Below are 26,204 nucleotides of genomic sequence, written 5' to 3'. Positions count from 1 at the left end.
TCCTCAGGCACACCTGTAGCTGACATCTTCCTATTCCCAAGCTTGCCAGGAGGCTTTTCTGCCCGCGGACTTTGGCCACGTCCACAAACCTCGTAACCGGTCTTGAGCGGCGCACGTGGCCTCTGCCTTTGTCGCCCGGTGCAGTCCCATCCGCTCGCTCCCTCCCGGAGAGGGCAGAGCCTCCGAAGGAGACCGTTCAGCTGGATGCGCCAGCCAGCTGGGGCACGCAAAGCCGAGAGGCGCGCTCTCTTTGCCGAGTGCAGGGACGCCCTTGAAGGGCCGAGCGGCCTGCTCCCACTCCCCCTGCAGACTTTTGTGCAGACAGGACAGCGTGACCAGCCTCCCACGACCAGGAGAGCAGTGCAAGTTGAGCCAGCCTCTGAGACCGACCTGGGAGCCAGCCGAGGAAGCCGGCAGCCTTGACGTAGGCAGTGTGCCAGTGACGTAGGCGCCCGTAGGTACGGCCCCACTCCCAGATGATTGGTGGATCACTGGCAGCTTTACATAGCCTCTGACAAGTTGCACTCAGGACGGACCAGGTAGGCAACAGCTGTCCAGCACACCCACCGATCCCAGACAACCTAGGGGAGAGCTGCCAGCGGGCCAGGGCAGCAAGGTCTTTGCCAGGCCTCCTGCTTCAATCTAAACACCAGAGGCTAGGCAGGATGTAGCCGACTCAAGAGGCCGCCTGCATCGCTTCTCGGCCTTTTGGCTAAGATCAAGTGTAGTATCTGTTCTTATCAGTTTAATATCTGATACGTCCCTTATCTGGGGACCATATATTAAATTGATTTTTGGAACAGGGAGATGGAATAGGGGCTTGCTCCGTCCACTCCACGCATCGACCCGGTATTGCAGTGCCTCTGGGAACGGTGCACTCCCCTTCTGGGGAATTTCAAAGTAGCAAAGAAAAGAAAAACGACGAAAGCTCCATCAGGCGGCGGCGGCGGCACAGCAGCACAGACAAGCATGCACGCACATGGAGAGAGAGGAGAGCTGCTTGCTCTACACCTCTCCTGTGTCTGTGTCTGTCTGTCGATACAGCTCACTCACTCACTCACTCACGCAATGTGCAGACAACTCAACAACAGCACGGGCATCATATCTGGGCCGTTTGGCTAAGATCAAGTGCACATCCGGGCTGCAACCAGATCAGGTGCTGCAGGCAAGGCAGCAACTTCATGAGAGATGCCCCTTGGCATTCATTCCTGAAGCAAACTGCTCAACCGGCGCACTCATTCTGATGCCTGCTCACTCGGCTGCTGCCTGCACCAAGCACAGAAGCAGAGTGAAGTGGAGCAGGCCGAAAGACCTTTTCTGTCCCGCCACACTCGCTCCACTTCTCAGGCTCAGGCTTCTCAGCTGCTCCTTGAAGCCAACGGAGGACGCGACGGACGGACGGACGGACGGATGGACGGGCGGGCGAAGGAAGGAAGGAAGGAAGGAAGGAAGGAAGGAAGGAAGGAACGAACGATATCGAGTCACTGGCTCTGCTGCAATTTCACCAGCAGCCAGCCAGCCTGTCGGACAGGCAGGCTCGTTCAAGTGTGCCAGCAGCCAGGGCACGCGGACGGGAGGGAGGAAGGAAGGAAGGGAGGGAGGCATCCGATGGAGCCCGGCTACAGAGCAACGGGGCGCCGCCGCCGCCGGCACAACAGGGCCCGGTGCTCCTGCACCCTGCATCCTCCCCGCCTGCACCAGACTGCCAAGACTGCTGCTCTCCTGCCCAGACAGACAGACCAGCTACAAGCATCACCACCTAGCCATAGCATCAGCAAAACTCTGCCTACCTGCCCTGCCCTGGCCTGGCCTGGCCTCCTGGCCTCCTCTGATGCGTCTGCCTGCCCCAGGCCCAAAGCCCCGCCCACCGTTCAAGGTAAGGCAGAGGCACAACCCCCCACTCCACCCACTCAGACCTCCCCAATATACATCGGCAGTGCAGTGCATCTCTAGCCTCGCTCAGAATCACGTCCCAAACCCCAAGATCACTCAAACGTCTCATGCTTACACCTACCTACTCGGCGTCCAGCTTTGGCGCACGTCTCCACAATTGCCACATCCGTCCACGTGCCCCTGCTTCACGCACGGCACTGTGCCTCCCTCCGGCAGGCATTTCGCCGATCCGTTTCCTGTTTCACAACCAAGGCATAATCAGTACCCCTTTCCTTCCACGGCGCGCACACGCGCCCACCCACTCCACCACTGAGCCATGCCGGCCAAAAACGCACCTGCAGAGCAGTGGGGCACAGGGCCGCCGTCAGCCCGCGACACATTTCCCTCCTGCCGTGCCCTCCCTCCTGTTTCTACATCCGTGCACCCACCCCGCTGCAAAACCAGTCAGTCTGCTCAGGCGTCAGCACAGAGGCATAATGAAGGGCCTCGGCCCTTCTCCCTTTACTGCCCTCTGTACAGCTTGGCAGATCCCTCAGCACTCCGTGTGCACGTGTGTCTGTGACTCTGTGTGTGTGTGTGTGTGTGTGAGAGAGAGAGATTGAGTGAGTGAGTGAGTGAGTGAGTGAGTGAGTGAGTGAGTGAGAGAGAGAGAGACAGACCCTGCCAGATCCCTCAGCATTCCATGTGTGTTTGTGTCGGTGGGTGAGAGAGACAGAGACAGAGACAGAGAGACAGACAGACACACACACACACACACACACACACCCACCCACCTCCACACACCCCCGTGTGCACGTGTGTCTGTGACTCTGTGTGTGTGTGAGATTGAGTGAGAGAGAGAGACAGACCCTGCCAGATCCCTCAGCATTCCATGTGTGTTTGTGTCGGTGGGTGAGAGAGACAGAGACAGAGACAGACACAGAGAGACAGACACACACACACACACAAACACACACACACACCCACCCCCACACACCCCCGTGTGCACGTGTGTCTGTGACTCTGTGTGTGTGTGAGATTGAGTGAGTGAGAGAGAGAGACAGACCGACCCTGCCAGATCCCTCAGCATTCCATGTGTGTTTGTGTCGGTGGGTGAGAGAGACAGAGACAGACACAGAGAGACAGACAGACACACACACACACCCACCCACCCCCATCCACCCTGGTAAAAAAAGGTGGTGGGGGAGCAGGGGAGAAGACACCACTGTGTCCAATGATAGCCTGTGCAGACGCAAAGTCTACAGCTTCTGTGAGATGAAACAAACTCAAGCCACTCAACAATTGTAATTCCACACACATCAAAATAAAGGCACAGAGGTGTGAATGGCTGCACTTCAGCCTTCGGCTTGGAGAGCACACCCATTGTTTCTCCTCAGGCACACCTGTAGCTGACATCTTCCTATTCCCAAGCTTGCCAGGAGGCTTTTCTGCCCGCGGACTTTGGCCACGTCCACAAACCTCGTAACCGGTCTTGAGCGGCGCACGTGGCCTCTGCCTTTGTCGCCCGGTGCAGTCCCATCCGCTCGCTCCCTCCCGGAGAGGGCAGAGCCTCCGAAGGAGACCGTTCAGCTGGATGCGCCAGCCAGCTGGGGCACGCAAAGCCGAGAGGCGCGCTCTCTTTGCCGAGTGCAGGGACGCCCTTGAAGGGCCGAGCGGCCTGCTCCCACTCCCCCTGCAGACTTTTGTGCAGACAGGACAGCGTGACCAGCCTCCCACGACCAGGAGAGCAGTGCAAGTTGAGCCAGCCTCTGAGACCGACCTGGGAGCCAGCCGAGGAAGCCGGCAGCCTTGACGTAGGCAGTGTGCCAGTGACGTAGGCGCCCGTAGGTACGGCCCCACTCCCAGATGATTGGTGGATCACTGGCAGCTTTACATAGCCTCTGACAAGTTGCACTCAGGACGGACCAGGTAGGCAACAGCTGTCCAGCACACCCACCGATCCCAGACAACCTAGGGGAGAGCTGCCAGCGGGCCAGGGCAGCAAGGTCTTTGCCAGGCCTCCTGCTTCAATCTAAACACCAGAGGCTAGGCAGGATGTAGCCGACTCAAGAGGCCGCCTGCATCGCTTCTCGGCCTTTTGGCTAAGATCAAGTGTAGTATCTGTTCTTATCAGTTTAATATCTGATACGTCCCTTATCTGGGGACCATATATTAAATTGATTTTTGGAACAGGGAGATGGAATAGGGGCTTGCTCCGTCCACTCCACGCATCGACCCGGTATTGCAGTGCCTCTGGGAACGGTGCACTCCCCTTCTGGGGAATTTCAAAGTAGCAAAGAAAAGAAAAACGACGAAAGCTCCATCAGGCGGCGGCGGCGGCACAGCAGCACAGACAAGCATGCACGCACATGGAGAGAGAGGAGAGCTGCTTGCTCTACACCTCTCCTGTGTCTGTGTCTGTCTGTCGATACAGCTCACTCACTCACTCACTCACGCAATGTGCAGACAACTCAACAACAGCACGGGCATCATATCTGGGCCGTTTGGCTAAGATCAAGTGCACATCCGGGCTGCAACCAGATCAGGTGCTGCAGGCAAGGCAGCAACTTCATGAGAGATGCCCCTTGGCATTCATTCCTGAAGCAAACTGCTCAACCGGCGCACTCATTCTGATGCCTGCTCACTCGGCTGCTGCCTGCACCAAGCACAGAAGCAGAGTGAAGTGGAGCAGGCCGAAAGACCTTTTCTGTCCCGCCACACTCGCTCCACTTCTCAGGCTCAGGCTTCTCAGCTGCTCCTTGAAGCCAACGGAGGACGCGACGGACGGACGGACGGATGGACGGGCGGGCGAAGGAAGGAAGGAAGGAAGGAAGGAAGGAAGGAAGGAAGGAACGAACGATATCGAGTCACTGGCTCTGCTGCAATTTCACCAGCAGCCAGCCAGCCTGTCGGACAGGCAGGCTCGTTCAAGTGTGCCAGCAGCCAGGGCACGCGGACGGGAGGGAGGAAGGAAGGAAGGGAGGGAGGCATCCGATGGAGCCCGGCTACAGAGCAACGGGGCGCCGCCGCCGCCGGCACAACAGGGCCCGGTGCTCCTGCACCCTGCATCCTCCCCGCCTGCACCAGACTGCCAAGACTGCTGCTCTCCTGCCCAGACAGACAGACCAGCTACAAGCATCACCACCTAGCCATAGCATCAGCAAAACTCTGCCTACCTGCCCTGCCCTGGCCTGGCCTGGCCTCCTGGCCTCCTCTGATGCGTCTGCCTGCCCCAGGCCCAAAGCCCCGCCCACCGTTCAAGGTAAGGCAGAGGCACAACCCCCCACTCCACCCACTCAGACCTCCCCAATATACATCGGCAGTGCAGTGCATCTCTAGCCTCGCTCAGAATCACGTCCCAAACCCCAAGATCACTCAAACGTCTCATGCTTACACCTACCTACTCGGCGTCCAGCTTTGGCGCACGTCTCCACAATTGCCACATCCGTCCACGTGCCCCTGCTTCACGCACGGCACTGTGCCTCCCTCCGGCAGGCATTTCGCCGATCCGTTTCCTGTTTCACAACCAAGGCATAATCAGTACCCCTTTCCTTCCACGGCGCGCACACGCGCCCACCCACTCCACCACTGAGCCATGCCGGCCAAAAACGCACCTGCAGAGCAGTGGGGCACAGGGCCGCCGTCAGCCCGCGACACATTTCCCTCCTGCCGTGCCCTCCCTCCTGTTTCTACATCCGTGCACCCACCCCGCTGCAAAACCAGTCAGTCTGCTCAGGCGTCAGCACAGAGGCATAATGAAGGGCCTCGGCCCTTCTCCCTTTACTGCCCTCTGTACAGCTTGGCAGATCCCTCAGCACTCCGTGTGCACGTGTGTCTGTGACTCTGTGTGTGTGTGTGTGTGTGTGAGAGAGAGAGATTGAGTGAGTGAGTGAGTGAGTGAGTGAGTGAGTGAGTGAGAGAGAGAGAGACAGACCCTGCCAGATCCCTCAGCATTCCATGTGTGTTTGTGTCGGTGGGTGAGAGAGACAGAGACAGAGACAGAGAGACAGACAGACACACACACACACACACACACACACCCACCCACCTCCACACACCCCCGTGTGCACGTGTGTCTGTGACTCTGTGTGTGTGTGAGATTGAGTGAGAGAGAGAGACAGACCCTGCCAGATCCCTCAGCATTCCATGTGTGTTTGTGTCGGTGGGTGAGAGAGACAGAGACAGAGACAGACACAGAGAGACAGACACACACACACACACAAACACACACACACACCCACCCCCACACACCCCCGTGTGCACGTGTGTCTGTGACTCTGTGTGTGTGTGAGATTGAGTGAGTGAGAGAGAGAGACAGACCGACCCTGCCAGATCCCTCAGCATTCCATGTGTGTTTGTGTCGGTGGGTGAGAGAGACAGAGACAGACACAGAGAGACAGACAGACACACACACACACCCACCCACCCCCATCCACCCTGGTAAAAAAAGGTGGTGGGGGAGCAGGGGAGAAGACACCACTGTGTCCAATGATAGCCTGTGCAGACGCAAAGTCTACAGCTTCTGTGAGATGAAACAAACTCAAGCCACTCAACAATTGTAATTCCACACACATCAAAATAAAGGCACAGAGGTGTGAATGGCTGCACTTCAGCCTTCGGCTTGGAGAGCACACCCATTGTTTCTCCTCAGGCACACCTGTAGCTGACATCTTCCTATTCCCAAGCTTGCCAGGAGGCTTTTCTGCCCGCGGACTTTGGCCACGTCCACAAACCTCGTAACCGGTCTTGAGCGGCGCACGTGGCCTCTGCCTTTGTCGCCCGGTGCAGTCCCATCCGCTCGCTCCCTCCCGGAGAGGGCAGAGCCTCCGAAGGAGACCGTTCAGCTGGATGCGCCAGCCAGCTGGGGCACGCAAAGCCGAGAGGCGCGCTCTCTTTGCCGAGTGCAGGGACGCCCTTGAAGGGCCGAGCGGCCTGCTCCCACTCCCCCTGCAGACTTTTGTGCAGACAGGACAGCGTGACCAGCCTCCCACGACCAGGAGAGCAGTGCAAGTTGAGCCAGCCTCTGAGACCGACCTGGGAGCCAGCCGAGGAAGCCGGCAGCCTTGACGTAGGCAGTGTGCCAGTGACGTAGGCGCCCGTAGGTACGGCCCCACTCCCAGATGATTGGTGGATCACTGGCAGCTTTACATAGCCTCTGACAAGTTGCACTCAGGACGGACCAGGTAGGCAACAGCTGTCCAGCACACCCACCGATCCCAGACAACCTAGGGGAGAGCTGCCAGCGGGCCAGGGCAGCAAGGTCTTTGCCAGGCCTCCTGCTTCAATCTAAACACCAGAGGCTAGGCAGGATGTAGCCGACTCAAGAGGCCGCCTGCATCGCTTCTCGGCCTTTTGGCTAAGATCAAGTGTAGTATCTGTTCTTATCAGACCAGAAGGCGGAGGAGGAGAGTTCGCGCTGACGCAGGGGTGGATCCTAATGCTGATTGGCCTCCAATCTAACACCCCATACCAGCGACGACAGCAGTGAGTTAGAAGATGGCAGCAGCGAGCAGTACATCAGCTCGAGGCCAGGGTATCAAGAACACTGTCAGGCTGACAGTGCGAGACCGGAACGGGGGCACCGGCTTCACCCGAGAGACCTTCATCCGGAAGGTCTTGCTGGATTGCTGCGGATTTACGCCCGATGACATCTACTGCGTCCAGGACTTCGCAGGCTTCTTCGATGTCACTTTCCGGCAGGCTGCAGGGTGGCAGAAGCTGTACCAGCAGCTTCAGCTGAAGGGGACAGAGGCGCCGCTGTCGCTGCTGAAAGCACAGCCCCTCTTTGCAACGGCTACGCAACAGGAAAGGACAATCACGGTGCACATGTTCAACCCGCACGTGCCAGTGGTAGATGTCCTTACGTTCCTCGCTCGGTATGTGGAGAGCGTAGGAACACCAGCAGACGTGAAGGACGGGCTGGGAATCTGGACCAGCAAACGGCAGGTGAAGGTGAAGCTGAGGTTGGATTCCAACGGCGGCATCATCCACCCCCCCTCCGTCTTCGCCATCGGAGGGAACCGAGGGTACATGGTGTACGCGGGACAACCCAGGGTGTGCCGAAACTGCGGCAAGGAAGGGCACATCGCAGCCCAGTGCAGGGTGGTGATGTGCAAGAACTGTAAAATGGAAGGCCACCTGACCAAAGACTGCACGCAGGCCAAGGCCTGCAACCTCTGCGGACAGGCCGGCCACCTGTACAGAGCCTGCCCGAAGCGTGGGGGCACCTACGCACAGGCGACCAGGGGAGGTGCTGGCCCTGAAAGGGCCCAGGCTGATGCGGACGTACCCGCCAGCGCTGCAGATGAGGCACCCGACAGGACGGATGACGAGACCAGGGAGGAAGGTGCAAGCACCCCAAGACCTGCCACCCCACTGCAGACCCTCCAGGACCAGGCAAACGACGAGCAGGAGTCCATGGAGGAGGGGAGAGCTGAGGCGGAAACCGAATGGAAGGTCGTGAAACGAAAAAAGACCCAAAAGGCGGCGGCCAAGCGACAGAAGGCGGAGCAACGCCAGAAAAGGGCAGGGAACCACGCAGCCCCTGGTACCCTGTCCTCTTCAGAGGAGGAAGGAGTTGGGGGAGGCCAGCAGCCCCGGCGGAAGAAGCGGCTGGCAGAACAGGTGGAGAGGAGGAGAGAGAGGGGAGAAAGTCTGCTGGCCACCCCCCAAGTACAGGAGGCGGAGAGCAGCAGACGCACAGAGCTCCGGGAACCCGGGAGCAGAGCCACGGCTGGTACCCAGCAGCCGGAAGGGGAAGCAGCCCAGGAAGTCAGCAACCCCCCGGGCCCAGACCCAGAACCAGAACGGCCACACACGGAGGAGTACTACCAGCAGTACCTGAGCCCACAGGAGGTGGAAAACTTCACAAAGGCGGTGGGGATGAAGGCTCAGGATGGCAAGAGTGAGGACGGAGAGCAGCCAAAATAAAAGACTTAACGATGGCAGACCTTAAATTGGCGTGCTTGAATGTGCGAAGTTTGAAGAGTACTGGGCGATGCGTCAGCACGCTCCAGTACCTGGACACTGTAAAGGCCGATGTGACCTTCCTCCAGGAGTGTGGACTACCACATCTCCGTAACTACCGGAGGTGGTCACGGTGGTGGAAAAAAGGTTTGTCGGTGTGGTCGGGGGGCAACGATTGTCGCGCTTCTGGCCTGGGGATTCTGCTGCGGGGAGGCAACTTCTCAATCACCCAAGTGAAAGAGGTGGTTGCGGGGCGCCTCCTGGTAGCAGACGTCAAATACCGGGGCACTCCGCTCCGGCTGATCAACATGTACGCCTCCCCCGTGCGGAGCGAGCGGCTGGCCGTCTTCGAGCAGCTCCCACAGCTGCTGGTGACGACCCAGCCGGTCGTTCTGGCCGGAGACTTCAATTGCACCATTGATGCGGCTGGAGGACCCGGCAGTGCCGACGGCAGGCTAGACAGTACCTCTAGACTCCTGAGGGAAATGGTGAAGACAGCCAAGCTGCGCGACGCCTTTGGCACCCCCACAGGTGGAGCACAGCCGCAAGCCACCTGGACACGATCGGACGGCTCAGCCCGCTCCCGGATCGACTTCCTCTTCCTGTCTGAGTCCCTCACGGTCAGGTCCACTGACGTCACGCCGGTGTTCTTCTCTGACCACTGCCTTCTGAGAGCCACCTGTCACCTACGGGAGGACCAGAAGGCAGGCAGGGGGACGTGGAAGCTGAACGTAAAGCTGCTGACCCCAGAGAACATCGAGGAACTAGAGAGGGAGTACACAGGTTGGAGAACCTTGAAAGCCTTCTTTGATTCCCCGGTTCACTGGTGGGAAGCCACCAAGGAGAACATTAAGAGGTTCTTCATCCGCAAGGGTATTCAGAAGGCAAGGCAGGAGCAGAGGGAACTGCGTAAACTCCAGACAGAGTTGCAGCAACTTCTCCTTCTGCAGTCGAAGGGGGTGGATGTCAGGGAGGAACTGCGAGAGGTGAAGGGCCGGCAAGCCCAGCACCTCGCCGCTGAATCCTCCAAGATCATCTTCCGATCAAGGGTCCAAACCGTGGAGCAGGACGAGACGTGCTCACGCTTCTTCTTCCAAAAGGTGCACAGGGGGAGCTCTGTGATCCACAACCTTAAGGAAGAGGACGGCTCAGTCGCGTCCTCGCAGACCGACATACTGAGGATCTGCAAGTCCTTCTATGCCGGTCTGTACGAGGAAAAGGCCACAGAATCCACAGCCTCCCGCAACTTCCTGTCGTCTATCACGCAGGTCTTAGACGACGGCAAGCGGGAGAGTCTGGATCAGCCACTGACCCTGGACGAGCTGACAGGCTCCATCCGTTCCTTCGGGTCGGGTAAGACTCCCGGAAGCGACGGCTTACCGGCCGAGTTGTACTCGGCTCTGTGGAACTGGATGGGCCCAGACCTGCTGGAAGTGTACAACGCTATGCTTCTGGCCGGCAGTATGTCTGAGTCCATGAGGAAGGGCATCATCACCCTCATCTACAAGCAGAAGGGGGAAAGGGAGGACATTAGGAATTGGAGACCCATCTCTCTCCTGAATGTGGACTACAAGATCCTGTCCAAGGCTATCGCCAACAGGGTCAAGTCTGCTCTGGGACAGGTGATCCACCCGGACCAAACCTGTGCTGTACCGGGCAGGAAGATCTCAGACAGCCTCGCGCTGCTGAGGGACACCATCGCCTACGTGCAGGACAGGGGGGTGGACGCCTGCCTGGTCAGCTTGGACCAGGAGAAAGCCTTCGACAGGATATCGCACACGTACATGGCGGACGTGCTCTCCAAAATGGGATTTGGGGAGGGAATCCGGAATTGGATCAGACTGCTCTACACAGACATCCGTAGTGCAGTCCAGGTCAACGGGTGGGAAACAGACAGCTTCCCCATCAGGTCTGGAGTCAGGCAGGGCTGCCCCCTCTCCCCTGTCTTGTTTGTCTGCTGCATAGAACCCTTTGTGGAAGCCATCAGGAGGGATGAGGGCATAAGAGGGGTGACGCTGCCAGGCAGTGGAGGGACCCAAGTGAAAACCTCCCTGTACATGGACGACGTCACCGTCTTCTGCTCTGATCCGAGGTCAGTTCGCAGGTTGATTGGCACCTGCGAACAGTTCGAGCTAGCGTCGGGGGCCAGGGTCAACCGCACGAAGAGCGAAGCCATGCTCTTTGGCAACTGGCCCGACCGATCCAGCGTCCCCTTCACCATCAGGTCTGACCACGTGAAGGTGTTGGGGATCTGGTTCGGAGGGGCGGAGGCGTGCAACAAGAACTGGCAGGAGCGGACTGCCAAGGTGAAACAGAAACTGGGACTGTGGGGAGGGCGCTCCCTGTCGATAACGGGCAAGAACCTGGTCATCAGGTGTGAGGTGCTCTCAGGGCTGCTGTACTTGGCGCAGGTCTGGCCCGTCCCCCGCTCCTACAGCTCGGAAATCACCCGGGCTGTCTTCAGATTCGTCTGGGGATCCAAGATGGAGCGGGTGAGACGGACCGCCATGCACAAGTCCCTGGACAACGGGGGCAAGAACGTCCCCAATGTCGCCCTCACCCTGATGGCCAGCTTCGTATGTGGCTGCATCAGGTTGTGTGTAGAGCCCAGGTATGTGGGCACCAAGTACCACTATGTGCCCAGGTTCTACCTGTCGCCCTGGCTGCGAAGGATGGGTCTGGCCCCACTCCCGCGCAACGCCCCAGTCAGCTGGTCGTTGCCGGCATACCTATCCCACGTAGCAAAGTTCTTCCAGGAGAACGCCTTTGACCACAAGGCCATCAGGCAGTGGTCGGCACGAAGTGTCCTGCAGGCACTGCAGGAGAAGGACGTGATGGACACAGTGGGGTGGTTCCCTGAGCAGACTGTCCAGTTCATCTGGCAAAATGCCTCATCGCCAGATCTCACCAACAGGCACCAAGACCTCGCCTGGCTGGCAGTGAGAGGGGCCCTCCCAGTCAGAGCCCTCCTGTACGCCCGGAACGTCGTCTCCGCACCCCACTGCCCACGGGAGGACTGCAGTGAGGAGGAGTCTGTGACCCACCTCTTTGCACACTGCCAGTTCGCAAAGAGGGTGTGGAGGAGGATGGACGGGCTAGTGTCACGTTTCATCCCCAGCAGCTGCGTGACAGAGGACTCTCTGATCTACGGGCTGTTCCCGGGGACGCACACGGAGACCAACATCCGGTGCTGCTGGCAGATCATCAACTCGGTGAAAGACGCTCTTTGGTCAGCCCGAAACTTGATCATCTACCAGCACATGGAGATGTCCGTGGGAGAATGCTGCCGACTGGCACACTCTCGGCTGCAGGAGTACGTGCTGAGGGACGCACTGAAACTTGGTGCAGCCACCGCAAGGGCCCGGTGGGGAAGGACCACAGTATAGGTTTCTCCACCCGTGGGAGGGGGAGGGGTCGGTGGGCGAGGAGTATACCCCTCAACAATGAGATGCTAAGCTGAACTACTGGAGTGCCACGTGGGTGGCTATAAACACGGGTATTTTACTGAGTATAATGGAAACGTATGTAAAGGATGAAAAGTTATTGAATGGTTTATTGTATATATTTATTTTTGAATAAAGTATATTTTGAAATAAAACAAAAAAAAATCTGTTCTTATCAGTTTAATATCTGATACGTCCCTTATCTGGGGACCATATATTAAATTGATTTTTGGAACAGGGAGATGGAATAGGGGCTTGCTCCGTCCACTCCACGCATCGACCCGGTATTGCAGTGCCTCTGGGAACGGTGCACTCCCCTTCTGGGGAATTTCAAAGTAGCAAAGAAAAGAAAAACGACGAAAGCTCCATCAGGCGGCGGCGGCGGCACAGCAGCACAGACAAGCATGCACGCACATGGAGAGAGAGGAGAGCTGCTTGCTCTACACCTCTCCTGTGTCTGTGTCTGTCTGTCGATACAGCTCACTCACTCACTCACTCACGCAATGTGCAGACAACTCAACAACAGCACGGGCATCATATCTGGGCCGTTTGGCTAAGATCAAGTGCACATCCGGGCTGCAACCAGATCAGGTGCTGCAGGCAAGGCAGCAACTTCATGAGAGATGCCCCTTGGCATTCATTCCTGAAGCAAACTGCTCAACCGGCGCACTCATTCTGATGCCTGCTCACTCGGCTGCTGCCTGCACCAAGCACAGAAGCAGAGTGAAGTGGAGCAGGCCGAAAGACCTTTTCTGTCCCGCCACACTCGCTCCACTTCTCAGGCTCAGGCTTCTCAGCTGCTCCTTGAAGCCAACGGAGGACGCGACGGACGGACGGACGGATGGACGGGCGGGCGAAGGAAGGAAGGAAGGAAGGAAGGAAGGAAGGAAGGAAGGAACGAACGATATCGAGTCACTGGCTCTGCTGCAATTTCACCAGCAGCCAGCCAGCCTGTCGGACAGGCAGGCTCGTTCAAGTGTGCCAGCAGCCAGGGCACGCGGACGGGAGGGAGGAAGGAAGGAAGGGAGGGAGGCATCCGATGGAGCCCGGCTACAGAGCAACGGGGCGCCGCCGCCGCCGGCACAACAGGGCCCGGTGCTCCTGCACCCTGCATCCTCCCCGCCTGCACCAGACTGCCAAGACTGCTGCTCTCCTGCCCAGACAGACAGACCAGCTACAAGCATCACCACCTAGCCATAGCATCAGCAAAACTCTGCCTACCTGCCCTGCCCTGGCCTGGCCTGGCCTCCTGGCCTCCTCTGATGCGTCTGCCTGCCCCAGGCCCAAAGCCCCGCCCACCGTTCAAGGTAAGGCAGAGGCACAACCCCCCACTCCACCCACTCAGACCTCCCCAATATACATCGGCAGTGCAGTGCATCTCTAGCCTCGCTCAGAATCACGTCCCAAACCCCAAGATCACTCAAACGTCTCATGCTTACACCTACCTACTCGGCGTCCAGCTTTGGCGCACGTCTCCACAATTGCCACATCCGTCCACGTGCCCCTGCTTCACGCACGGCACTGTGCCTCCCTCCGGCAGGCATTTCGCCGATCCGTTTCCTGTTTCACAACCAAGGCATAATCAGTACCCCTTTCCTTCCACGGCGCGCACACGCGCCCACCCACTCCACCACTGAGCCATGCCGGCCAAAAACGCACCTGCAGAGCAGTGGGGCACAGGGCCGCCGTCAGCCCGCGACACATTTCCCTCCTGCCGTGCCCTCCCTCCTGTTTCTACATCCGTGCACCCACCCCGCTGCAAAACCAGTCAGTCTGCTCAGGCGTCAGCACAGAGGCATAATGAAGGGCCTCGGCCCTTCTCCCTTTACTGCCCTCTGTACAGCTTGGCAGATCCCTCAGCACTCCGTGTGCACGTGTGTCTGTGACTCTGTGTGTGTGTGTGTGTGTGTGAGAGAGAGAGATTGAGTGAGTGAGTGAGTGAGTGAGTGAGTGAGTGAGTGAGTGAGTGAGAGAGAGAGAGACAGACCCTGCCAGATCCCTCAGCATTCCATGTGTGTTTGTGTCGGTGGGTGAGAGAGACAGAGACAGAGACAGAGAGACAGACAGACACACACACACACACACACACACACCCACCCACCTCCACACACCCCCGTGTGCACGTGTGTCTGTGACTCTGTGTGTGTGTGAGATTGAGTGAGAGAGAGAGACAGACCCTGCCAGATCCCTCAGCATTCCATGTGTGTTTGTGTCGGTGGGTGAGAGAGACAGAGACAGAGACAGACACAGAGAGACAGACACACACACACACACAAACACACACACACACCCACCCCCACACACCCCCGTGTGCACGTGTGTCTGTGACTCTGTGTGTGTGTGAGATTGAGTGAGTGAGAGAGAGAGACAGACCGACCCTGCCAGATCCCTCAGCATTCCATGTGTGTTTGTGTCGGTGGGTGAGAGAGACAGAGACAGACACAGAGAGACAGACAGACACACACACACACCCACCCACCCCCATCCACCCTGGTAAAAAAAGGTGGTGGGGGAGCAGGGGAGAAGACACCACTGTGTCCAATGATAGCCTGTGCAGACGCAAAGTCTACAGCTTCTGTGAGATGAAACAAACTCAAGCCACTCAACAATTGTAATTCCACACACATCAAAATAAAGGCACAGAGGTGTGAATGGCTGCACTTCAGCCTTCGGCTTGGAGAGCACACCCATTGTTTCTCCTCAGGCACACCTGTAGCTGACATCTTCCTATTCCCAAGCTTGCCAGGAGGCTTTTCTGCCCGCGGACTTTGGCCACGTCCACAAACCTCGTAACCGGTCTTGAGCGGCGCACGTGGCCTCTGCCTTTGTCGCCCGGTGCAGTCCCATCCGCTCGCTCCCTCCCGGAGAGGGCAGAGCCTCCGAAGGAGACCGTTCAGCTGGATGCGCCAGCCAGCTGGGGCACGCAAAGCCGAGAGGCGCGCTCTCTTTGCCGAGTGCAGGGACGCCCTTGAAGGGCCGAGCGGCCTGCTCCCACTCCCCCTGCAGACTTTTGTGCAGACAGGACAGCGTGACCAGCCTCCCACGACCAGGAGAGCAGTGCAAGTTGAGCCAGCCTCTGAGACCGACCTGGGAGCCAGCCGAGGAAGCCGGCAGCCTTGACGTAGGCAGTGTGCCAGTGACGTAGGCGCCCGTAGGTACGGCCCCACTCCCAGATGATTGGTGGATCACTGGCAGCTTTACATAGCCTCTGACAAGTTGCACTCAGGACGGACCAGGTAGGCAACAGCTGTCCAGCACACCCACCGATCCCAGACAACCTAGGGGAGAGCTGCCAGCGGGCCAGGGCAGCAAGGTCTTTGCCAGGCCTCCTGCTTCAATCTAAACACCAGAGGCTAGGCAGGATGTAGCCGACTCAAGAGGCCGCCTGCATCGCTTCTCGGCCTTTTGGCTAAGATCAAGTGTAGTATCTGTTCTTATCAGTTTAATATCTGATACGTCCCTTATCTGGGGACCATATATTAAATTGATTTTTGGAACAGGGAGATGGAATAGGGGCTTGCTCCGTCCACTCCACGCATCGACCCGGTATTGCAGTGCCTCTGGGAACGGTGCACTCCCCTTCTGGGGAATTTCAAAGTAGCAAAGAAAAGAAAAACGACGAAAGCTCCATCAGGCGGCGGCGGCGGCACAGCAGCACAGACAAGCATGCACGCACATGGAGAGAGAGGAGAGCTGCTTGCTCTACACCTCTCCTGTGTCTGTGTCTGTCTGTCGATACAGCTCACTCACTCACTCACTCACGCAATGTGCAGACAACTCAACAACAGCACGGGCATCATATCTGGGCCGTTTGGCTAAGATCAAGTGCACATCCGGGCTGCAACCAGATCAGGTGCTGCAGGCAAGGCAGCAACTTCATGAGAGATGCCCCTTGGCATTCATTCCTGAAGCAAACTGCTCAACCGGCGCACTCATTCTGATGCCTGCTCACTCGGCTGCTGCCTGCACCAAGCACAGAAGCAGAGTGAAGTGGAGCAGGCCGAAAGACCTTTTCTGTCCCGCCACACTCGCTCCACTTCTCAGGCTCAGGCTTCTCAGCTGCTCCTTGAAGCCAACGGAGGACGCGACGGACGGACGGACGGATGGACGGGCGGGCGAAGGAAGGAAGGAAGGAAGGAAGGAAGGAAGGAAGGAAGGAACGAACGATATCGAGTCACTGGCTCTGCTGCAATTTCACCAGCAGCCAGCCAGCCTGTCGGACAGGCAGGCTCGTTCAAGTGTGCCAGCAGCCAGGGCACGCGGACGGGAGGGAGGAAGGAAGGAAGGGAGGGAGGCATCCGATGGAGCCCGGCTACAGAGCAACGGGGCGCCGCCGCCGCCGGCACAACAGGGCCCGGTGCTCCTGCACCCTGCATCCTCCCCGCCTGCACCAGACTGCCAAGACTGCTGCTCTCCTGCCCAGACAGACAGACCAGCTACAAGCATCACCACCTAGCCATAGCATCAGCAAAACTCTGCCTACCTGCCCTGCCCTGGCCTGGCCTGGCCTCCTGGCCTCCTCTGATGCGTCTGCCTGCCCCAGGCCCAAAGCCCCGCCCACCGTTCAAGGTAAGGCAGAGGCACAACCCCCCACTCCACCCACTCAGACCTCCCCAATATACATCGGCAGTGCAGTGCATCTCTAGCCTCGCTCAGAATCACGTCCCAAACCCCAAGATCACTCAAACGTCTCATGCTTACACCTACCTACTCGGCGTCCAGCTTTGGCGCACGTCTCCACAATTGCCACATCCGTCCACGTGCCCCTGCTTCACGCACGGCACTGTGCCTCCCTCCGGCAGGCATTTCGCCGATCCGTTTCCTGTTTCACAACCAAGGCATAATCAGTACCCCTTTCCTTCCACGGCGCGCACACGCGCCCACCCACTCCACCACTGAGCCATGCCGGCCAAAAACGCACCTGCAGAGCAGTGGGGCACAGGGCCGCCGTCAGCCCGCGACACATTTCCCTCCTGCCGTGCCCTCCCTCCTGTTTCTACATCCGTGCACCCACCCCGCTGCAAAACCAGTCAGTCTGCTCAGGCGTCAGCACAGAGGCATAATGAAGGGCCTCGGCCCTTCTCCCTTTACTGCCCTCTGTACAGCTTGGCAGATCCCTCAGCACTCCGTGTGCACGTGTGTCTGTGACTCTGTGTGTGTGTGTGTGTGTGTGAGAGAGAGAGATTGAGTGAGTGAGTGAGTGAGTGAGTGAGTGAGTGAGTGAGTGAGTGAGAGAGAGAGAGACAGACCCTGCCAGATCCCTCAGCATTCCATGTGTGTTTGTGTCGGTGGGTGAGAGAGACAGAGACAGAGACAGAGAGACAGACAGACACACACACACACACACACACACACCCACCCACCTCCACACACCCCCGTGTGCACGTGTGTCTGTGACTCTGTGTGTGTGTGAGATTGAGTGAGAGAGAGAGACAGACCCTGCCAGATCCCTCAGCATTCCATGTGTGTTTGTGTCGGTGGGTGAGAGAGACAGAGACAGAGACAGACACAGAGAGACAGACACACACACACACACAAACACACACACACACCCACCCCCACACACCCCCGTGTGCACGTGTGTCTGTGACTCTGTGTGTGTGTGAGATTGAGTGAGTGAGAGAGAGAGACAGACCGACCCTGCCAGATCCCTCAGCATTCCATGTGTGTTTGTGTCGGTGGGTGAGAGAGACAGAGACAGACACAGAGAGACAGACAGACACACACACACACCCACCCACCCCCATCCACCCTGGTAAAAAAAGGTGGTGGGGGAGCAGGGGAGAAGACACCACTGTGTCCAATGATAGCCTGTGCAGACGCAAAGTCTACAGCTTCTGTGAGATGAAACAAACTCAAGCCACTCAACAATTGTAATTCCACACACATCAAAATAAAGGCACAGAGGTGTGAATGGCTGCACTTCAGCCTTCGGCTTGGAGAGCACACCCATTGTTTCTCCTCAGGCACACCTGTAGCTGACATCTTCCTATTCCCAAGCTTGCCAGGAGGCTTTTCTGCCCGCGGACTTTGGCCACGTCCACAAACCTCGTAACCGGTCTTGAGCGGCGCACGTGGCCTCTGCCTTTGTCGCCCGGTGCAGTCCCATCCGCTCGCTCCCTCCCGGAGAGGGCAGAGCCTCCGAAGGAGACCGTTCAGCTGGATGCGCCAGCCAGCTGGGGCACGCAAAGCCGAGAGGCGCGCTCTCTTTGCCGAGTGCAGGGACGCCCTTGAAGGGCCGAGCGGCCTGCTCCCACTCCCCCTGCAGACTTTTGTGCAGACAGGACAGCGTGACCAGCCTCCCACGACCAGGAGAGCAGTGCAAGTTGAGCCAGCCTCTGAGACCGACCTGGGAGCCAGCCGAGGAAGCCGGCAGCCTTGACGTAGGCAGTGTGCCAGTGACGTAGGCGCCCGTAGGTACGGCCCCACTCCCAGATGATTGGTGGATCACTGGCAGCTTTACATAGCCTCTGACAAGTTGCACTCAGGACGGACCAGGTAGGCAACAGCTGTCCAGCACACCCACCGATCCCAGACAACCTAGGGGAGAGCTGCCAGCGGGCCAGGGCAGCAAGGTCTTTGCCAGGCCTCCTGCTTCAATCTAAACACCAGAGGCTAGGCAGGATGTAGCCGACTCAAGAGGCCGCCTGCATCGCTTCTCGGCCTTTTGGCTAAGATCAAGTGTAGTATCTGTTCTTATCAGTTTAATATCTGATACGTCCCTTATCTGGGGACCATATATTAAATTGATTTTTGGAACAGGGAGATGGAATAGGGGCTTGCTCCGTCCACTCCACGCATCGACCCGGTATTGCAGTGCCTCTGGGAACGGTGCACTCCCCTTCTGGGGAATTTCAAAGTAGCAAAGAAAAGAAAAACGACGAAAGCTCCATCAGGCGGCGGCGGCGGCACAGCAGCACAGACAAGCATGCACGCACATGGAGAGAGAGGAGAGCTGCTTGCTCTACACCTCTCCTGTGTCTGTGTCTGTCTGTCGATACAGCTCACTCACTCACTCACTCACGCAATGTGCAGACAACTCAACAACAGCACGGGCATCATATCTGGGCCGTTTGGCTAAGATCAAGTGCACATCCGGGCTGCAACCAGATCAGGTGCTGCAGGCAAGGCAGCAACTTCATGAGAGATGCCCCTTGGCATTCATTCCTGAAGCAAACTGCTCAACCGGCGCACTCATTCTGATGCCTGCTCACTCGGCTGCTGCCTGCACCAAGCACAGAAGCAGAGTGAAGTGGAGCAGGCCGAAAGACCTTTTCTGTCCCGCCACACTCGCTCCACTTCTCAGGCTCAGGCTTCTCAGCTGCTCCTTGAAGCCAACGGAGGACGCGACGGACGGACGGACGGATGGACGGGCGGGCGAAGGAAGGAAGGAAGGAAGGAAGGAAGGAAGGAAGGAAGGAACGAACGATATCGAGTCACTGGCTCTGCTGCAATTTCACCAGCAGCCAGCCAGCCTGTCGGACAGGCAGGCTCGTTCAAGTGTGCCAGCAGCCAGGGCACGCGGACGGGAGGGAGGAAGGAAGGAAGGGAGGGAGGCATCCGATGGAGCCCGGCTACAGAGCAACGGGGCGCCGCCGCCGCCGGCACAACAGGGCCCGGTGCTCCTGCACCCTGCATCCTCCCCGCCTGCACCAGACTGCCAAGACTGCTGCTCTCCTGCCCAGACAGACAGACCAGCTACAAGCATCACCACCTAGCCATAGCATCAGCAAAACTCTGCCTACCTGCCCTGCCCTGGCCTGGCCTGGCCTCCTGGCCTCCTCTGATGCGTCTGCCTGCCCCAGGCCCAAAGCCCCGCCCACCGTTCAAGGTAAGGCAGAGGCACAACCCCCCACTCCACCCACTCAGACCTCCCCAATATACATCGGCAGTGCAGTGCATCTCTAGCCTCGCTCAGAATCACGTCCCAAACCCCAAGATCACTCAAACGTCTCATGCTTACACCTACCTACTCGGCGTCCAGCTTTGGCGCACGTCTCCACAATTGCCACATCCGTCCACGTGCCCCTGCTTCACGCACGGCACTGTGCCTCCCTCCGGCAGGCATTTCGCCGATCCGTTTCCTGTTTCACAACCAAGGCATAATCAGTACCCCTTTCCTTCCACGGCGCGCACACGCGCCCACCCACTCCACCACTGAGCCATGCCGGCCAAAAACGCACCTGCAGAGCAGTGGGGCACAGGGCCGCCGTCAGCCCGCGACACATTTCCCTCCTGCCGTGCCCTCCCTCCTGTTTCTACATCCGTGCACCCACCCCGCTGCAAAACCAGTCAGTCTGCTCAGGCGTCAGCACAGAGGCATAATGAAGGGCCTCGGCCCTTCTCCCTTTACTGCCCTCTGTACAGCTTGGCAGATCCCTCAGCACTCCGTGTGCACGTGTGTCTGTGACTCTGTGTGTGTGTGTGTGTGTGTGAGAGAGAGAGATTGAGTGAGTGAGTGAGTGAGTGAGTGAGTGAGTGAGTGAGTGAGTGAGAGAGAGAGAGACAGACCCTGCCAGATCCCTCAGCATTCCATGTGTGTTTGTGTCGGTGGGTGAGAGAGACAGAGACAGAGACAGAGAGACAGACAGACACACACACACACACACACACACACCCACCCACCTCCACACACCCCCGTGTGCACGTGTGTCTGTGACTCTGTGTGTGTGTGAGATTGAGTGAGAGAGAGAGACAGACCCTGCCAGATCCCTCAGCATTCCATGTGTGTTTGTGTCGGTGGGTGAGAGAGACAGAGACAGAGACAGACACAGAGAGACAGACACACACACACACACAAACACACACACACACCCACCCCCACACACCCCCGTGTGCACGTGTGTCTGTGACTCTGTGTGTGTGTGAGATTGAGTGAGTGAGAGAGAGAGACAGACCGACCCTGCCAGATCCCTCAGCATTCCATGTGTGTTTGTGTCGGTGGGTGAGAGAGACAGAGACAGACACAGAGAGACAGACAGACACACACACACACCCACCCACCCCCATCCACCCTGGTAAAAAAAGGTGGTGGGGGAGCAGGGGAGAAGACACCACTGTGTCCAATGATAGCCTGTGCAGACGCAAAGTCTACAGCTTCTGTGAGATGAAACAAACTCAAGCCACTCAACAATTGTAATTCCACACACATCAAAATAAAGGCACAGAGGTGTGAATGGCTGCACTTCAGCCTTCGGCTTGGAGAGCACACCCATTGTTTCTCCTCAGGCACACCTGTAGCTGACATCTTCCTATTCCCAAGCTTGCCAGGAGGCTTTTCTGCCCGCGGACTTTGGCCACGTCCACAAACCTCGTAACCGGTCTTGAGCGGCGCACGTGGCCTCTGCCTTTGTCGCCCGGTGCAGTCCCATCCGCTCGCTCCCTCCCGGAGAGGGCAGAGCCTCCGAAGGAGACCGTTCAGCTGGATGCGCCAGCCAGCTGGGGCACGCAAAGCCGAGAGGCGCGCTCTCTTTGCCGAGTGCAGGGACGCCCTTGAAGGGCCGAGCGGCCTGCTCCCACTCCCCCTGCAGACTTTTGTGCAGACAGGACAGCGTGACCAGCCTCCCACGACCAGGAGAGCAGTGCAAGTTGAGCCAGCCTCTGAGACCGACCTGGGAGCCAGCCGAGGAAGCCGGCAGCCTTGACGTAGGCAGTGTGCCAGTGACGTAGGCGCCCGTAGGTACGGCCCCACTCCCAGATGATTGGTGGATCACTGGCAGCTTTACATAGCCTCTGACAAGTTGCACTCAGGACGGACCAGGTAGGCAACAGCTGTCCAGCACACCCACCGATCCCAGACAACCTAGGGGAGAGCTGCCAGCGGGCCAGGGCAGCAAGGTCTTTGCCAGGCCTCCTGCTTCAATCTAAACACCAGAGGCTAGGCAGGATGTAGCCGACTCAAGAGGCCGCCTGCATCGCTTCTCGGCCTTTTGGCTAAGATCAAGTGTAGTATCTGTTCTTATCAGTTTAATATCTGATACGTCCCTTATCTGGGGACCATATATTAAATTGATTTTTGGAACAGGGAGATGGAATAGGGGCTTGCTCCGTCCACTCCACGCATCGACCCGGTATTGCAGTGCCTCTGGGAACGGTGCACTCCCCTTCTGGGGAATTTCAAAGTAGCAAAGAAAAGAAAAACGACGAAAGCTCCATCAGGCGGCGGCGGCGGCACAGCAGCACAGACAAGCATGCACGCACATGGAGAGAGAGGAGAGCTGCTTGCTCTACACCTCTCCTGTGTCTGTGTCTGTCTGTCGATACAGCTCACTCACTCACTCACTCACGCAATGTGCAGACAACTCAACAACAGCACGGGCATCATATCTGGGCCGTTTGGCTAAGATCAAGTGCACATCCGGGCTGCAACCAGATCAGGTGCTGCAGGCAAGGCAGCAACTTCATGAGAGATGCCCCTTGGCATTCATTCCTGAAGCAAACTGCTCAACCGGCGCACTCATTCTGATGCCTGCTCACTCGGCTGCTGCCTGCACCAAGCACAGAAGCAGAGTGAAGTGGAGCAGGCCGAAAGACCTTTTCTGTCCCGCCACACTCGCTCCACTTCTCAGGCTCAGGCTTCTCAGCTGCTCCTTGAAGCCAACGGAGGACGCGACGGACGGACGGACGGATGGACGGGCGGGCGAAGGAAGGAAGGAAGGAAGGAAGGAAGGAAGGAAGGAAGGAACGAACGATATCGAGTCACTGGCTCTGCTGCAATTTCACCAGCAGCCAGCCAGCCTGTCGGACAGGCAGGCTCGTTCAAGTGTGCCAGCAGCCAGGGCACGCGGACGGGAGGGAGGAAGGAAGGAAGGGAGGGAGGCATCCGATGGAGCCCGGCTACAGAGCAACGGGGCGCCGCCGCCGCCGGCACAACAGGGCCCGGTGCTCCTGCACCCTGCATCCTCCCCGCCTGCACCAGACTGCCAAGACTGCTGCTCTCCTGCCCAGACAGACAGACCAGCTACAAGCATCACCACCTAGCCATAGCATCAGCAAAACTCTGCCTACCTGCCCTGCCCTGGCCTGGCCTGGCCTCCTGGCCTCCTCTGATGCGTCTGCCTGCCCCAGGCCCAAAGCCCCGCCCACCGTTCAAGGTAAGGCAGAGGCACAACCCCCCACTCCACCCACTCAGACCTCCCCAATATACATCGGCAGTGCAGTGCATCTCTAGCCTCGCTCAGAATCACGTCCCAAACCCCAAGATCACTCAAACGTCTCATGCTTACACCTACCTACTCGGCGTCCAGCTTTGGCGCACGTCTCCACAATTGCCACATCCGTCCACGTGCCCCTGCTTCACGCACGGCACTGTGCCTCCCTCCGGCAGGCATTTCGCCGATCCGTTTCCTGTTTCACAACCAAGGCATAATCAGTACCCCTTTCCTTCCACGGCGCGCACACGCGCCCACCCACTCCACCACTGAGCCATGCCGGCCAAAAACGCACCTGCAGAGCAGTGGGGCACAGGGCCGCCGTCAGCCCGCGACACATTTCCCTCCTGCCGTGCCCTCCCTCCTGTTTCTACATCCGTGCACCCACCCCGCTGCAAAACCAGTCAGTCTGCTCAGGCGTCAGCACAGAGGCATAATGAAGGGCCTCGGCCCTTCTCCCTTTACTGCCCTCTGTACAGCTTGGCAGATCCCTCAGCACTCCGTGTGCACGTGTGTCTGTGACTCTGTGTGTGTGTGTGTGTGTGTGAGAGAGAGAGATTGAGTGAGTGAGTGAGTGAGTGAGTGAGTGAGTGAGTGAGAGAGAGAGAGACAGACCCTGCCAGATCCCTCAGCATTCCATGTGTGTTTGTGTCGGTGGGTGAGAGAGACAGAGACAGAGACAGAGAGACAGACAGACACACACACACACACACACACACACCCACCCACCTCCACACACCCCCGTGTGCACGTGTGTCTGTGACTCTGTGTGTGTGTGAGATTGAGTGAGAGAGAGAGACAGACCCTGCCAGATCCCTCAGCATTCCATGTGTGTTTGTGTCGGTGGGTGAGAGAGACAGAGACAGAGACAGACACAGAGAGACAGACACACACACACACACAAACACACACACACACCCACCCCCACACACCCCCGTGTGCACGTGTGTCTGTGACTCTGTGTGTGTGTGAGATTGAGTGAGTGAGAGAGAGAGACAGACCGACCCTGCCAGATCCCTCAGCATTCCATGTGTGTTTGTGTCGGTGGGTGAGAGAGACAGAGACAGACACAGAGAGACAGACAGACACACACACACACCCACCCACCCCCATCCACCCTGGTAAAAAAAGGTGGTGGGGGAGCAGGGGAGAAGACACCACTGTGTCCAATGATAGCCTGTGCAGACGCAAAGTCTACAGCTTCTGTGAGATGAAACAAACTCAAGCCACTCAACAATTGTAATTCCACACACATCAAAATAAAGGCACAGAGGTGTGAATGGCTGCACTTCAGCCTTCGGCTTGGAGAGCACACCCATTGTTTCTCCTCAGGCACACCTGTAGCTGACATCTTCCTATTCCCAAGCTTGCCAGGAGGCTTTTCTGCCCGCGGACTTTGGCCACGTCCACAAACCTCGTAACCGGTCTTGAGCGGCGCACGTGGCCTCTGCCTTTGTCGCCCGGTGCAGTCCCATCCGCTCGCTCCCTCCCGGAGAGGGCAGAGCCTCCGAAGGAGACCGTTCAGCTGGATGCGCCAGCCAGCTGGGGCACGCAAAGCCGAGAGGCGCGCTCTCTTTGCCGAGTGCAGGGACGCCCTTGAAGGGCCGAGCGGCCTGCTCCCACTCCCCCTGCAGACTTTTGTGCAGACAGGACAGCGTGACCAGCCTCCCACGACCAGGAGAGCAGTGCAAGTTGAGCCAGCCTCTGAGACCGACCTGGGAGCCAGCCGAGGAAGCCGGCAGCCTTGACGTAGGCAGTGTGCCAGTGACATAGGCGCCCGTAGGTACGGCCCCACTCCCAGATGATTGGTGGATCACTGGCAGCTTTACATAGCCTCTGACAAGTTGCACTCAGGACGGACCAGGTAGGCAACAGCTGTCCAGCACACCCACCGATCCCAGACAACCTAGGGGAGAGCTGCCAGCGGGCCAGGGCAGCAAGGTCTTTGCCAGGCCTCCTGCTTCAATCTAAACACCAGAGGCTAGGCAGGATGTAGCCGACTCAAGAGGCCGCCTGCATCGCTTCTCGGCCTTTTGGCTAAGATCAAGTGTAGTATCTGTTCTTATCAGTTTAATATCTGATACGTCCCTTATCTGGGGACCATATATTAAATTGATTTTTGGAACAGGGAGATGGAATAGGGGCTTGCTCCGTCCACTCCACGCATCGACCCGGTATTGCAGTGCCTCTGGGAACGGTGCACTCCCCTTCTGGGGAATTTCAAAGTAGCAAAGAAAAGAAAAACGACGAAAGCTCCATCAGGCGGCGGCGGCGGCACAGCAGCACAGACAAGCATGCACGCACATGGAGAGAGAGGAGAGCTGCTTGCTCTACACCTCTCCTGTGTCTGTGTCTGTCTGTCGATACAGCTCACTCACTCACTCACTCACGCAATGTGCAGACAACTCAACAACAGCACGGGCATCATATCTGGGCCGTTTGGCTAAGATCAAGTGCACATCCGGGCTGCAACCAGATCAGGTGCTGCAGGCAAGGCAGCAACTTCATGAGAGATGCCCCTTGGCATTCATTCCTGAAGCAAACTGCTCAACCGGCGCACTCATTCTGATGCCTGCTCACTCGGCTGCTGCCTGCACCAAGCACAGAAGCAGAGTGAAGTGGAGCAGGCCGAAAGACCTTTTCTGTCCCGCCACACTCGCTCCACTTCTCAGGCTCAGGCTTCTCAGCTGCTCCTTGAAGCCAACGGAGGACGCGACGGACGGACGGACGGACGGATGGACGGGCGGGCGAAGGAAGGAAGGAAGGAAGGAAG

General features: G+C 58.1%; 6 non-coding genes and 2 pseudogenes across 6 annotated transcripts; all 8 read left to right on the top strand.

The window, feature by feature from the left end:
* The first annotated feature begins 692 nt into the window (after nucleotides 1-692).
* On the top strand, nucleotides 693-883 carry LOC140192030 (U2 spliceosomal RNA). Its single transcript, XR_011884008.1, has one exon. It is a non-coding gene; the product is annotated as a U2 spliceosomal RNA (small nuclear RNA).
* A 3,071-nt stretch (nucleotides 884-3,954) lies between these two features.
* Nucleotides 3,955-4,145, top strand: LOC140192029 (U2 spliceosomal RNA). The gene has a single exon (XR_011884007.1). It is a non-coding gene; the product is annotated as a U2 spliceosomal RNA (small nuclear RNA).
* A 3,063-nt stretch (nucleotides 4,146-7,208) lies between these two features.
* Nucleotides 7,209-7,340, top strand: LOC140192104 (U2 spliceosomal RNA; annotated as a pseudogene).
* Nucleotides 7,341-12,420: 5,080 nt separating this feature from the next.
* Nucleotides 12,421-12,599, top strand: LOC140192083 (U2 spliceosomal RNA; annotated as a pseudogene).
* A 3,071-nt stretch (nucleotides 12,600-15,670) lies between these two features.
* On the top strand, nucleotides 15,671-15,861 carry LOC140192028 (U2 spliceosomal RNA). Its single transcript, XR_011884006.1, has one exon. It is a non-coding gene; the product is annotated as a U2 spliceosomal RNA (small nuclear RNA).
* A 3,071-nt stretch (nucleotides 15,862-18,932) lies between these two features.
* Nucleotides 18,933-19,123, top strand: LOC140192027 (U2 spliceosomal RNA). Its single transcript, XR_011884005.1, has one exon. It is a non-coding gene; the product is annotated as a U2 spliceosomal RNA (small nuclear RNA).
* A 3,071-nt stretch (nucleotides 19,124-22,194) lies between these two features.
* LOC140192026 (U2 spliceosomal RNA) lies at nucleotides 22,195-22,385 on the top strand. The gene has a single exon (XR_011884004.1). It is a non-coding gene; the product is annotated as a U2 spliceosomal RNA (small nuclear RNA).
* Nucleotides 22,386-25,448: 3,063 nt separating this feature from the next.
* On the top strand, nucleotides 25,449-25,639 carry LOC140192025 (U2 spliceosomal RNA). The gene has a single exon (XR_011884003.1). It is a non-coding gene; the product is annotated as a U2 spliceosomal RNA (small nuclear RNA).
* Nucleotides 25,640-26,204: the final 565 nt, after the last annotated feature.

This window comes from Mobula birostris (genome assembly GCF_030028105.1).
Source record: "Mobula birostris isolate sMobBir1 chromosome 11 unlocalized genomic scaffold, sMobBir1.hap1 SUPER_11_unloc_1, whole genome shotgun sequence".
NCBI lineage: Eukaryota > Metazoa > Chordata > Chondrichthyes > Myliobatiformes > Myliobatidae > Mobula > Mobula birostris.
The sequence above is the reverse complement of the archived record's forward strand: the minus strand, read 5'-3'. Positions and strand labels throughout refer to the sequence as shown.